The 14,025-nt window shown below is 37.0% G+C and overlaps 1 protein-coding gene across 1 annotated transcript in view; it reads right to left on the reverse strand.

Moving 5' to 3' along the window:
* Positions 1-1,268: 1,268 nt before the first annotated feature.
* Positions 1,269-14,025, reverse strand: part of LOC126100218 (ras-related protein Rab-35) — a 55,254-nt gene continuing 42,497 nt past the window's right edge. The window contains exon 6 of the mRNA XM_049910780.1: positions 1,269-2,957. The gene's annotated coding sequence lies outside the window, so the exon portion shown is untranslated. The remainder of the gene's footprint in view (positions 2,958-14,025) is intronic.

The following is a 14,025-nucleotide window of genomic DNA, read 5'->3' on the forward strand; positions in this document are numbered from 1 at the left end:
TTGAAAGTTTCTTATGTAGGGTCTGAAACCTATTGACTCTTGTTCGTCTACCGCTGGTGATGGAATTTTGCTTACTTTTCCAAATTTCACATGCTCTGCACCTGCTGGTTGTAGAAGAGTTTTCCACTAACTGACAGTAGTAAAAGCTCTTCAGGGGGTATTGAAATGGAACCATCTTCCTATTACTATGAGCAGATCATAATGTCTACTTTCAGATTTATGCCAATTGTTAATCAAATCTTATTATGCATTTTCTAGTGTGACAGAATTATTGATATTAATTTTAGTGGTTACATCATTAATCTTCCATTTCCAAAGATGTTAATGTTTTGTCAATTGTTTGTTCTTTGGAGAAGATGGGTTTTGGAGGAAAGTTGGAATGGCAGTTGAATGCATGTGGCTGATGTTGATGGAACAATTGGACTTTGAAAATGTTTTGTATTTTTTGTGGATAAACGATGATGACTCATAATTCTGCAGATTATTATTGCGACATATACATATAGGAAGACCAGTTGCAGCCTACATTTAAAGGAACTTAGGTTAAGCATTCCTTAACCAGCCACAAAGAAACATGTGTTTAATTCTGTAAGTGCTGATATTACTATTCGATGCAATCTTTAACATCGATAGTAATTGGAATGCTTCCCAAGGTAGCGGGTACATTTCACAGCGAGCTCACATTACTCTGCAGGAAAGCAAAATGGACATGAATATTAAAATACAATATAATATGCACATTTATATATACATATATATATATATATTTCACACTGTGGATTTGTTTGTCTTTACAGCCAGATCAACACACGATTGACACATTACAATAATACAAAAACTGTCAAGATTAAATTTGTTTTAAAACATTTGGACGACCTGATATGCACTTGTATTTGAAACAGTATCGGTTACATTATTTCTTACAATACATGTACATAGAGCAAAGAAATTCTACTTTAAATTATTCCAAAACAATTTATGAAAGTCAAGTTTGTAATAACATTTGGCTACTCCTGTATGCTCAGTTTTAAATGTTTTTCCCAGTTAAGTATGAAAAAAAGAAAAAAAAAACCTACTGTTCGAAGTTATTTTCATAAATGGAGAAATCTTTAAAATAAAGTCAATGAAACAATGATTTTGCCTTTGTTTCATTAGCACATCTTCACACGTAAAAAGACACGACTGTAGTATAGTATGCTGGGATGTGATGATATACTTTGTGTCAAAAAGTGAACTCTTTTTAATTCTATTATTACAAGTGGTCTTAGAAAAAAAAAGTGTTTAAATTCATATCCCAGATGTATAAAACAGACCCAAAAAAATTTGCTCTATATTTCATATACTAATTTTGTGTCTCCAACACATCAATGACTGTTGCTGCAAGACGATCTTATCCCCTCACCAACATAATATATGGTTGTAAGAGGCTTTCAAGTGCAAAACTACAAAGTTCAGTATACTGGTAACATTTAAGATACATACTGAGGTACAGGTCTTCTGCAAATAAAGAAATAATTAAATTAATACATGGAAGTTGCTATAAATCTGCTAAAAATTGAAGATGCATAAAAGCAAAACAGCTATGTTAAAAAAATACTTCTCAGCAACAGTGTGAAACATCTTTTCATCTCAACTAATCTGTTATCTACATTGCTATTAATTAAAGAGTCTGTAGTACTCATTTTATTTTTTACTGTGTATGTCAAATCTGCTTACAAATATGTTAATTATTGCAACACATCTGTAACAACGTACTTTCAGATGTGAAAATGAAAGTACTACAACTGCAACTGGTAAACAAATACTGGGACAAAAACACCATATCATTGGAATTTGTATACCTTGGAAAATTAATTAAAAACCTGCAACTGGAATGTACTTAGAAAATGTAATTAAATATGAAATACGATACGGGTTTCAAGAACATTTAACACTCATTTATAAATGCACTCTCTTCACATAGTATTCATTGACAGCAAGTGGTAAAGAGCAAAGCTGATGATACTATGAAGTATCTGTTGTTGACAATTATTGGTACCCTGTAACTGCATCCAAATTCCACGAAATAATAGGACAACTTGTTTTAAAATATTTAATTTTGTTTCATGCATCATCAATGAATTACAACATCCACAATACTGTAATGCTTTTGAGAACTTCTGACTTATCTACACAACAAAACAAGGCATATATGCCTTACATCTGTAACAATTCATTCACATTTATAGAACACTAATACAATACAAAATTTATTGCATGAAAAATAAATAAAAATATATTCTTTATTTTTCCTATACATTAGTAAATTATTTGAATACATAGAAATGTATGTAAAAATACCAAAGTGTATAACTAGAAATATAATACAATGATTTCTTGATTTCAAATACATGCAGAAAATTAAGAATGACAACATATTTCATATTTGGCATTATGCAACATCTATAAATGCAGACATGCATACATAAATTTCCTCACTTATATTTAGAAAATACTTTTGTTACAGAACTTCGATAATTTCAGACACTCGAAGCAAATGTACAACATGCACACCATCCATACATGCACACAGTTTCACTCAAAAGAGTATTCTCTAAACAATGTGTCTTTTCTGCTTATTTTTCACTCCTGTCACTCAATGCTTATCCTGTCAGACATTCTATAAATATTTGTGGGTGAAAAGGACCTACGACTGTTGACCCAATGTAGCGAATCAAAATGACGAAACACCACACACTTCAATCCTTAGCTGCAGCTGAATTCCTCAAGGACATTTTCGTTGGTTGGAAAAACTTGATTTGATACGATTTTTATGTAATATGTACACCAAACATCAAATTTAAGGAAAAGAAAGCAGTGCTGACAGAGCAATCTGTTCAATGCTGTTCTGCACACTCTGCAGCACTCCTTGAAACATTCTTGAAGTTTTCTGCTCCACACCAGGAAAAAATGTACACCTGAAATGGAAAAAACATTTATTCACTTAAATACTTTTAAAGATGGCTATTTGAAGAGGAATGGTTAGCTAGTATTTTAGTTTGGAGATTCTTTTTTCACATCTCCCCCCCCCCCCCACCCCTGCCGCCCGGCAAGCAGGCGGGGGGAAAAAAAAAGGGGGGGGGGGGGGGACGACGACGACCAACCAATGTTCTTGGGGTGATGCAAGAAAAGCATTCACAGTCCAAGTTGATCAAGACTTGACTTGCTGTAATAAAACTTGTTATGCTGAAATAAACGTACTACCTGATCTTGAATCACATGAAATTACTGATTCCCATATTGAAGTCTAAAAACCCAGAGATCCACTACCAAATAACTACAGAGTAGCACACATAAAACTGGTCTGAACCAGAATGCGCATGCGAGTGAGTACCATTACTAGCTTTACGGTTTCTTTGCCACCTTCCAACAGCAATATTGTTTGAGTAGTTCATACGGAAAGTAGTCGATATAAACCGTGTACATCATTGTCATGCCTTACTCCATTGAAGAACGTGTATTCATTGTTGAAGAGTATGTGCGGTCTGAAACCATTAAAGTTGTTTGTGACACCTTTCATGAAAAGTTTCCTGAAAGTAATATTCCTGCAAAATCAATTATTCAGGATCTAGTGAGACAGTGGTGTTCGACAGGCAGTGTTGTTAATTCAAAGAGAAATAAGGCACCGATTGTACGTACACCTGAAGTTGTGGCAAGTGTGATGGCACACATTGAAAGTAGTCCCTACAAGTCAACAGGACGATTATCACAGCAATGTGGAATATCTTGCAGGTCACGTCAATGCCTCTTTCATGGCTTAAAAATGAAATCTTACCCTGTGAGTGTTGTTCAGCAAATAAAAGAAGCGGACAAAGGTAAGAGTACACATTACTGTAATTGCTTGCTGGTAAATGTTGCTGGGGGACATGTTGATCCAATTTCTGTCGGGTTACGTTAATTCACAAAACACAAGACGCTGAGCTACAGAGAATCCCCCATGGCATAATGCAAAAGCCGTTACACGATTTAAAAATTGGTGTATGGTGTGCTGAATGGAAATGGAAGAGGGTGTAGATGAAGATGAAATAGGAGATATGATACTGAGTGAAGAGTTTAACAGAGCACTGAAAGACCTGAGTCGAAACAAGGCCCCCCAGAGAAGACAACATTCCATTAGAACTACTGACAGCCTTGAGAGAGCCAGTTCTGACAAAACTCTACCATCTGGTGAGCAAGATGTATGAGACAGGCGAAATACCCTCAGACTTCAAGAAGAATATAGTAATTCCAATTCCAACGAAAGCAGGTGTTGACAGATGTGAAAATTACCGAACTATCAGTTTAATAAGTCACAGCTGCAAAGTACTAACGTGAATTCTTTACAGACGAATGGAAAAGCTGATGGAAGCCAACCTCGGGGAAGATCGGTTTGGATTCCGTAGAAATGTTGGAACATGTGAGGCAATACTGACCCTATGACTTATCGCAGAACAAAGGTTAGGAAACGCAAACCTACGTTTCTAGCATTTGTAGACTCAGAGAAAGCTTTTGACAATGTTGATTGGAATACTCTCTTTCAAATTCTGAAGGTGGTAGGGGTAAAATACAGGGAGCGAAAGGCTATTTACAATTTGCACAGAAAGCAGATGGCAGTTATAAGAGTCGAGGGGCATGAAAGGGAAGCTGTGGTTGGGAAGGGAGTGAGACAGGGTTGTAGTCTATCCCCGATGTTATTCAATCTGCATATTGAGCAAGCAATAAAGGAAACAAAAGAAACTTTGGAGTAGGTATTAAAACCCATGGAGAAGAAATAAAATCTTTGAGGCTCGGCGATGACATTGCAATTCTGTCAGAGACAGCAAAGGACTTGGAAGAGCAGTTGAACGGAATGGACATTGTCTTGAAAGGAGCGTATAAGATGAATATCAACAAAAGCAAAACGAGGATAATGGAATGTAGTCAAATTAAGTCGGGCGATGCTGAGGGAATTAGATTAGGAAATGAGACACTTAAAGTAGTAAAGGAGTTTTGCTATTTGGGGGGCAAAATAACTGATGAAGATCAAAGTAGAGAGGATATAAAATGTAGACTGGCAATGGCAAGGAAAGCATTTCTGAAGAAGAGAAATTTGTTAATATCGAGTACAGATTTAAGTGTCAGGAAGTCTTTTCTGAAAATATTTGTATGGAGTGTAGCCATGTATGGAAGTGAAACATGGACAATAAACAGTTTGGAAAAGAAGAGAACAGAACAGAAGCTTTCGAAATGTGGTGCTACAGAAGAATTTAACTAATGAGGAGGTATTGAATAGAACTGGGGAGAAGAGAAATTTGTGGCACAACTTGATTAGAAGACGGGATCAGTTGGTAGGACATTTTCTGAGGCATCAAAGGATCAGCAATTTAGTATTGGAGGGCAGCGTGGAGGGTAAAATCGTAGAGGGAGACCAAGAGATGAATACACTAAGCAGGTTCAGAAGGATGTAGGCTGCAGTAGGTACTGGGAGATGAAGAAGCTTGCACAGGATAGAGTAGCATGGAGAGCTGCATCAAACCAGTCTCAGGACTGAAGACTCCAACAACAACATATTGCAATTAAGCATATTATATTATATTTTAGATATTATATGGATGGGGAAAATGCTAGGCTGAAAGAGCTATTGGAAAACAAGGAGGGAGAGGAGGAGGAAGCTGAGGATGGGGAGTATCACTAACTGCACAAACCACTATCTGTTGCTGATGGGGATGAGGAGTCTGATGGTCAAATAGCAGAGTGTGATGTAATATCGATTCAAATGAGGATGCTAGCAATGATGGAATCAACGGACATGATAAAATTTGATGACTTCTACCTCTGAAAGAATGGTGTCACCAAGTGGATGAAGAATCCTCCAGATTTGCAGTAGTTAGAATCAGATCTTGGAACATCATTAAAGAAGCTCCTGGACCCATGAGAAATGCAAAGACTCCCAATGAAGCCCTCAGCCTTTTCATTACAACAGGGATTGTCCAGGTCATCGTCGACTACTCCTACAAGAAGGCAGAGCGTGTACTGAAAACTACAAGATCAAGACAGGTAGTCTGAATGGGAAGACAGACAAACCTGATGTCCTGACTCTCTTCGTGCTTCTCTATCTAATGGGAAGATTCAAAACTGGACAAGTGAACCTGGCAAGCTCCTGGTCCACCAATGGGACCAGTGTTGAGATCTTTCCCCCAGATGATGACCATGACTTGAGTCAAATTCCTCCTGCACTGTCTCCGGTTTGACGATCTCAGTGCCTGACAGGCTCAGGGTGCACAGTAATAACACTGTCCAATCCATGAAGTCTTCGAGCACTTTAACTAGAACTGCCAGGAGAGTTATATCCTTGATAACAACGTTACAACTGATGAGAAACTAGAGAGTTTCCGTGTCCAATGCTCTTTCATTCACCACATCCTGACAAAGCTGGGCAAGTACGGTATCAAGATCTTTGCCACGTGCAACGCCGATGTGTTTTACAACTTCTGCTTGGAGGTGAACGTCAGAAAGCAACCTGAAGGAGTTTTCCACTAGAGCAACTCCCCATCTGATGCGACTGAATACCTCATAGCCAGGCTATCTGGATCGGGAAGAAACCTAATGAATGACAACTGGTACAGCAACATTCAACCTGGCCACTACGCTTTTATGCAGGCACAAGATTGGTTGAAATAGTTGGGAAAACAAAAAAGAAATCCCTAAGGCCTTCACTGAAGCCATTGTCCACCCAGTTTGCAGCAGCGGAATTAGAAGAAAATGGGTGCCTACCCTTCCTCGATATCCTGACGAAGAAGAAAATAACGGCACACTAGGACACACTGTCTATCAAACGAAAACACACACACAGACCTGAACCTCAACACCAACAGCTGCCATCATCCAGCACCATGGAAATCTGTGCTCACTACCCGTTTCTGCAGAGCTCATGGCATATGTGAGAAGGACAGTTTATCTACTGAGATTCAACACCTGAAGAAAACCTTCCAGAAGAATGGCTGCACTGAAACACAGATTAGATGCACCGTCAAGATGAGCAAGAAGGAGGAGGAGGACTTCAGGTAGAAGACAACAACAAGGGCCAGGTGCTGCTTCTACATGTAGGGCAACCCACAGCAAAGATTGCCAAAATACTGGAGAAGAACAAGATAATAACCATCTTCCGTCCTCCAGCAAAAATCAGGAATATGCTGGGCTCAATGAAGGTCAACTTGGATCTAAGAACATTGGGTGTCTACAGTATTTCCTGTGAACGTGGAAAACAATATATCTGACAAGTGCAGCATTGCATCACACAATCTCTGAACACGTGAGAAGCTTTCGCCTCGGACAAAAGGAAAAATCTGCGGTAGTGGATCACAGCCTCAGTGTAAAACACAAGTTTCAGTTGGAACAAACTAAGATGCTGTGTAGAGTGAAAGGTTTCTGGGACTATTATTAAAGAGGTGGTGAAGATACGAATCAGTGAAACCTGATCAACTGGGATAGCGGCTTCCAACTCAGCACCGTGTGGAACACAACTTTAACAAGAATATGACGAGAGCGCACCGATCGAGGCAGGTCGGAACCCAGCACTTGCAGTCTCCCCCCCCTACCATATGTAGGGCTATGTAGTTATAGTAACTTATTATTTTTGCTTATGCTATGTCACTTTTCTACAGATTGTAAGTAACTCATGATTTGTATTTTATTATGTCCTTTCATGAAAAGTTTCTTTACAGTGTTACCTGTCAATATTTAGAGTAGTGTTTCAATTAACTGATCATTTGAAAAGCTGAAGCTCTGAGTACAAGTCTCAGTCAATTCCTGAGCATTTATCCGGTTCTTAATATAATTTTCTTTGTGGTTTATGAGTTAGCACTTGTGATACTTCCACTTTATATGTGAGTTATGATATTTTCGTACGTGACTCTGGAATCTGAAATGAACATTATAGCATTTTTTTTGTCTAAAATTATTTGTCATCCAATGAAACTTTGATTTTTTTTGTGTGTAGTAGTTTTGAGAATGTGTATGGAAAGCACCATACCATTTCCACAAAATAACTGCAATTTCTTGTGCTGTATACAATTTACTTGTGTTTTAATATGGTAGATATTTTTCTGATGTTTAGTGTTATTTTTGTCTATGTACTGAATTTTCATGCGAGCCCACTGAATCGATGTGTTTTACGTATATGTAAAAGAAGAATTTAAATATGAACAATGTACAAAAAGACAGATTGCTAATTACCATAAAGACGACACGTCAAGTTGCAGACAGGCATAATTAAAAGATACTTAAATACACTTTTGGCCACAGCGTTAGTCAGTAAAAAAAGAGACACACTCTCTCTCTCTCTCTCTCTCTCTCTCTCTCTCTCTCTCTCTCTCTCTCTCACTCACTCACACACACACACACTTGCTTGTTAAGGGAAGCATGTAAACGTATGGAAATAAAGGTGATCTATTTCTCATTTTTAACCACCTAGTCATTTCTTCCCTTGTGGAAATAAGAATAAATTGCTGAATAGTGAATGTTTAAAGAGGAATTAGATGCCAATGTTTGTAGAGGTACAGATAGTTATCAAACTCTATTTAAAATCGTATATTGCCATGACAATGTAAAACTATTTTCACTGTACTGTGATGGGCTACGTATCCAAACATATCTTATACTTTGATAGTGCGAATTATGGAGCATATTCTTTTTATAAATTCTGCTTTTATTACAACTAAGCAGATTAAGTAGTATTAAGAGCAAGAATGAGGTTCAATCAACAATCACAAAACTCTTAAGCTTGTCTTAAAATAAGAAGGAGTAGTCAAAGTTTTAATCATCGTCCCGAAAAAATAAAGTTATATAATTAATTTTTTGTTGTTTGCATGTGAATGCCTGCAGCCCTGGTACACAGTAGAATCGCCGCCATAGCATTCAGAAAATAGTACAGAAAGGAAGTTTGTAAGGGCACTTCATTTACCACTTAGTAATGAACAACATTTTGTCAATCTGTAATTTGACAGCAGAACCATTATTAGTACCTGTATACAATAATAAATGCTCATGCCCCAACAAATGAAAAAAATTGTCTAACAAAAACAAAGGAAGAGGTAGATAAATTTTGGGACCTTCTAAAACAAACTGTGAACAGAGTAAATAAAAAGAATGTAAAAATCTTATTGGGAGATTTCAATGCTCAGTTGGGAAAAGAAAGGAAATATAAAGATATAATTGGAAAGTGGAGTCCACATAAATTTACGAACAAAAACAGTGAAGGACTTGTAGAACTCTGCAGAGAACACAACCTTTATCTAAATCAACATACTTTAAGAGGAAGCCAAGTAAACTTAAAATGGGGAAACATCCAGACTGGAGGAAGGGGGATTGGCAGCTAGACCATATCTGTATGGACAAAAATTTTCATAAGGAGATCCACAATGTTAAAGTACTGAGAGGAGTAGACACAGGCTCCGACCATTATATAGTTAAAATAAAAATCAAATTCACTTCGTTAAAGAAGAGGACCGAAAAACTAATAAAATAAAATGGAGGTTTGACCCACACCAGCTAATTAAAAACAATAAATATCAACAAATAACACAAACCATCAAATTAACAGATGATCTAGAACAACTAGTGCCTAATCTTAAAAAAGAAGCAGAGAATCTAGCTCCCTTGAACCCCCGAAGGAAACATGCATGGTGGACATCAGAATGTGAAAAATTCCATGAAGATAGACACCAAGCATGGTTAAAGTTTCAAACACATAAAACTAAAGAAAATGGCATCAACCTAAAAAATGAAAGAAAAAAATTCACACAAAATATTAGAAGAATCAAGAGAGGATTCCATAAAGATATTATAAACTCTATAGAAGGTAATTATCATAAAACCAACTCCAGGAACTACTATAAAATCTTTGGGAAACAACTACAACAATATGAGGCCCCTACACTAATACTGAAAGATGAAGATGGAAGAATGACACATAGTAACAAGGAAAATGCGGAAATCATGGCAAAAGCATTTAACAAACTTCTGAATTGCGAGGAACCTAAAGAACCCTTACAATTCAACATAAATATCCCAATAAAAACCAAACAACCTAACAAACTAGACCCTCAAACTTTCCAAGAAGTAGAAAAAATTCTTGAAGAACAAAAAAATTATAAGGCATGTGGAGAAGATCAGGTTTTCGTTGAAATGTGGAAATATGCAAGTGACACAGTCAAGACCTCCTTACACATGGCTCTAGCAAAAATTTGGGTAACAGAACGATTCCCCGAACATTGGACCACAGCTATCATCCACCCACTACACAAAAAGGGAGATAAGAGCAACCCAGACAACTACAGAGGAATCTCTCTTCTAGATTGCACATACAAAATTCTATCCAAGATCCTATATGGAAGAATCAAGGAGGAATTAGAACATGAGTTACGGGAATATCAGGGAGGTTTCAGACCATGGAGAAGCTGTGCAGAGCAGATAATTAGTTTAAAATTGATTATGGCATACATAGTCTGGCAATAACATTTGTAGATTTTAAGACGGCATATGACTGTCTCCACAGACCTTCTGTATTAAAAATTTTAAGAAATCTAGGACTCCATCCAAAACTAACTAAAACAACACAACTCACTCTAACCAACACCAAATCCAAAGTGAAGTTTAGAGGAGAAATTTCGGAACCATTCCTCATAAAAACAGGCTTAAGACAAGGTGACTGCCTATCACCATTACTGTTCAACTCTGCACTGGAATACATAATGAGAGAATGGTCCAAGGACAACCAAAAGATGATAAGAATTGGAAGTGCAAAAGATGATATTAGCTTAAACTGCTTGGGGTTTGCTGATGATCTTGCTCTCCTACCCAACTCCGTTCAAGAAGCCAGGCAACAAGTGAAATCACTACAAGAAATAGCAGATGAAGTAGGCCTTAGAATATCATTTGAAGACAAGAACCACGGAGATTATGCTAACTGATCCACCACTTGCAAACAAAATTACAATAGGAGAACAGGAAATCAAAATTGTTGATAAATGTAAATATTTAGGCAAAATAATAACATACAATCTAAATGAGAAGCCATCATGGCAGAATAGAATAAAAAACTGAACTACGCAAATTACATTACCAAAACTACATAGAACAACAAAAGCCTATCTATAGATGCAAAATTAAAACACTATAAAACAGTTACACAACCAGAAATAACGTATGCAGCTGAAACTATCTTCAAAACAACTAATACAGCAGAAATTGACAGAATACTAAAAATAGAAAGAAGAATAATTAGGACATGTATAAATAAACAGCATAAAATAAATGGACATTGGAGAATAGCATCAAATGAAACAGTATATAAGAAAATAGAACCAGTCATGAGCACGATCAGGAAGAAACGCATCTCATTCTTTGGACATCTGATGAGAACTCCAGAAAACAGAATTAGTAAAAAAAATAATACAAAAATTGTGGAATAGCAAGAGTGACATTAAATGGATCACAGAAATTAAGGAAGATATAAAAATAACTCCAAATTACAGTAGATGACCTAAAAAAAAAAAAAAAAAAAAAAAACACAAGACAGAGAAAACCAGAATACTGCAAGCCCATAAACCAGACTACAAATGAAAATCATAAAAGGAGTACAGGAAGAATGGTCTCAGATGAAGAAAGAAATAAAATATCTGAAAGAATGAAGAAATATTGGGCAGACAGAAGAGCAAAACACATTTCATATAAGAATAGACTCTAATAATTATATTACCTAAATATCATATTAAGTTATTGTTGAGCCAAATTGTATCCCTGTGCAACAACTTGTTTACAACTTTGTATTTTTGACTAGAGTGGTCCAATGAAGGCCATATAATAAATTATAATAAATTATTATTATTATTATTATTATTATTATTATTATCTGCTTCTCAATGCAAATCAAATCAGACACTATTAATCCATAACCAAATCTTTCTGGATGCAAGAGCTGAATTAAAAGTAATGAATTTTGATCAACAAAATAGTGAATAAATTATGTCTATATTCATCATCTAGCAGAAGAAACATATTTGGCAATCATATATGTTTGAAATCCCTGAATTGTCATACATGTTACTGTGGTTTGTAGCAAATTTTTAAACACTTGCAGAGAAAAGCAGATTGGCACAGCAAATAAAATTCTGGTAACAGAAGGTGGTGGGGACTGCGCACTAACATAAATGGAAATGCTACGTCTCATTTCCAATTTTATTTGTATTTTTATTTATTATATACCAAACAAAAGCGCTGGCAGGTCGATAGACACACAAACAAACACAAACATACACACAAAATCTAGCTTTCGCAACCAATGGTTGCCTCGTCAGGAAAGAGGGAAGGAGAAGGAAAGACAAAAGGATATGGGTTTTAAGGGAGAGGGTAAGGAGTCATTCCAATCCCGGGAGCGGAAAGACTTACCTTAGGGGGAAAAAAGGACAGGTATACACTCGCACACACACACATATCCATCCATACATACAAGACACAAGCAGACAATATTATGGAAATGGAAGAGGATGTAGATGAAGATGAAATAGGAGATACGATACTGCGTGAAGAGTTTGACAGAGCACTGAAAGACCTGAGTCGAAACAAGGCCCCTGGAGTAGACAACATTCCATTGGAACTACTGACGGCCTTGGGAGAGCCAGTCCTGACAAAACTCTACCATCTGGTGAGCAAGATGTATGAAACAGGCGAAATACCCTCAGACTTCAAGAAGAATATAATAATTCCAATCCCAAAGAAAGCAGGTGATAACAGATGTGAAAATTACCGAACAATCAGTTTAATAAGCCACAGCTGCAAAATACTAACACGAATTCTTTACAGACGAATGGAAAAACTAGTAGAAGCCGACCTCGGGGAAGATCAGTTTGGATTCCGTAGAAATACTGGAACACGTGAGGCAATACTGACCTTACGACTTATCTTAGAAGAAAGATTAAGGAAAGGCAAACCTACGTTTCTAGCATTTGTAGACTTAGAGAAAGCTTTTGACAATGTTGACTGGAATACTCTCTTTCAAATTCTGAAGGTGGCAGGGGTAAAACACAGGGAGCGAAAGGCTATTTACAATTTGTACAGAAACCAGATGGCAGTTATAAGAGTCGAGGGACATGAAAGGGAAGCAGTGGTTGGGAAGGGAGTAAGACAGGGTTGTAGCCTCTCCCCAATGTTATTCAATCTGTATATTGAGCAAGCAGTAAAGGAAACAAAAGAAAAATTCGGAGTAGGTATTAAAATCCATGGAGAAGAAATAAAATGTTTGAGGTTCGCCGATGACATTGTAATTATGTCAGAGACAGCAAAGGACTTGGAAGAGCAGTTGAACGGAATGGACAGTGTCTTGAAAGGAGGATACAAGATGAACATCAACAAAAGCAAAACGAGGATAATGGAATGTAGTCGAATTAAGTCGGGTGATGTTGAGGGGATTAGATTAGGAAACGAGACACTTAAAGTAGTAAAGGAGTTTTGCTATTTGGGGAGCAAAATAACTGATGATGGTCGAAGTAGAGAGGATATAAAATGTAGACTGGCAATGGCAAGGAAAGCGTTTCTGAAGAAGAGAAATTTGTTAACATCGAGTATAGATTTAAGTGTCAGGAAGTCATTTCTGAAAGTATTTGTATGGAGTGTAGCCATGTATGGAAGCGAAACATGGACGATAAATAGTTTGGACAAGAAGAGAATAGAAGCTTTCGAAATGTGGTGCTACAGAAGAATGCTGAAGATTAGATGGGTAGATCACGTAACTAATGAGGAAGTATTGAATAGGATTGGGGAGAAGAGAAGTTTGTGGCACAACTTGACCAGAAGAAGAGATCGGTTGGTAGGACATGTTCTGAGGCATCAAGGGATCACCAATTTAGTATTGGAGGGTAGCGTGGAGGGTAAAAATCGTAGGGGGAGACCAAGAGATGAATACACTAAGCAGATTCAGAAGGATGTAGGATGCAGTAGGTACTGGGAGATGAAGAAGCTTGCACAGGATAG

The sequence above is a fragment of the Schistocerca cancellata genome, chromosome 9 (genome assembly GCF_023864275.1).
Source record: "Schistocerca cancellata isolate TAMUIC-IGC-003103 chromosome 9, iqSchCanc2.1, whole genome shotgun sequence".
Classification (NCBI taxonomy): domain Eukaryota; kingdom Metazoa; phylum Arthropoda; class Insecta; order Orthoptera; family Acrididae; genus Schistocerca; species Schistocerca cancellata.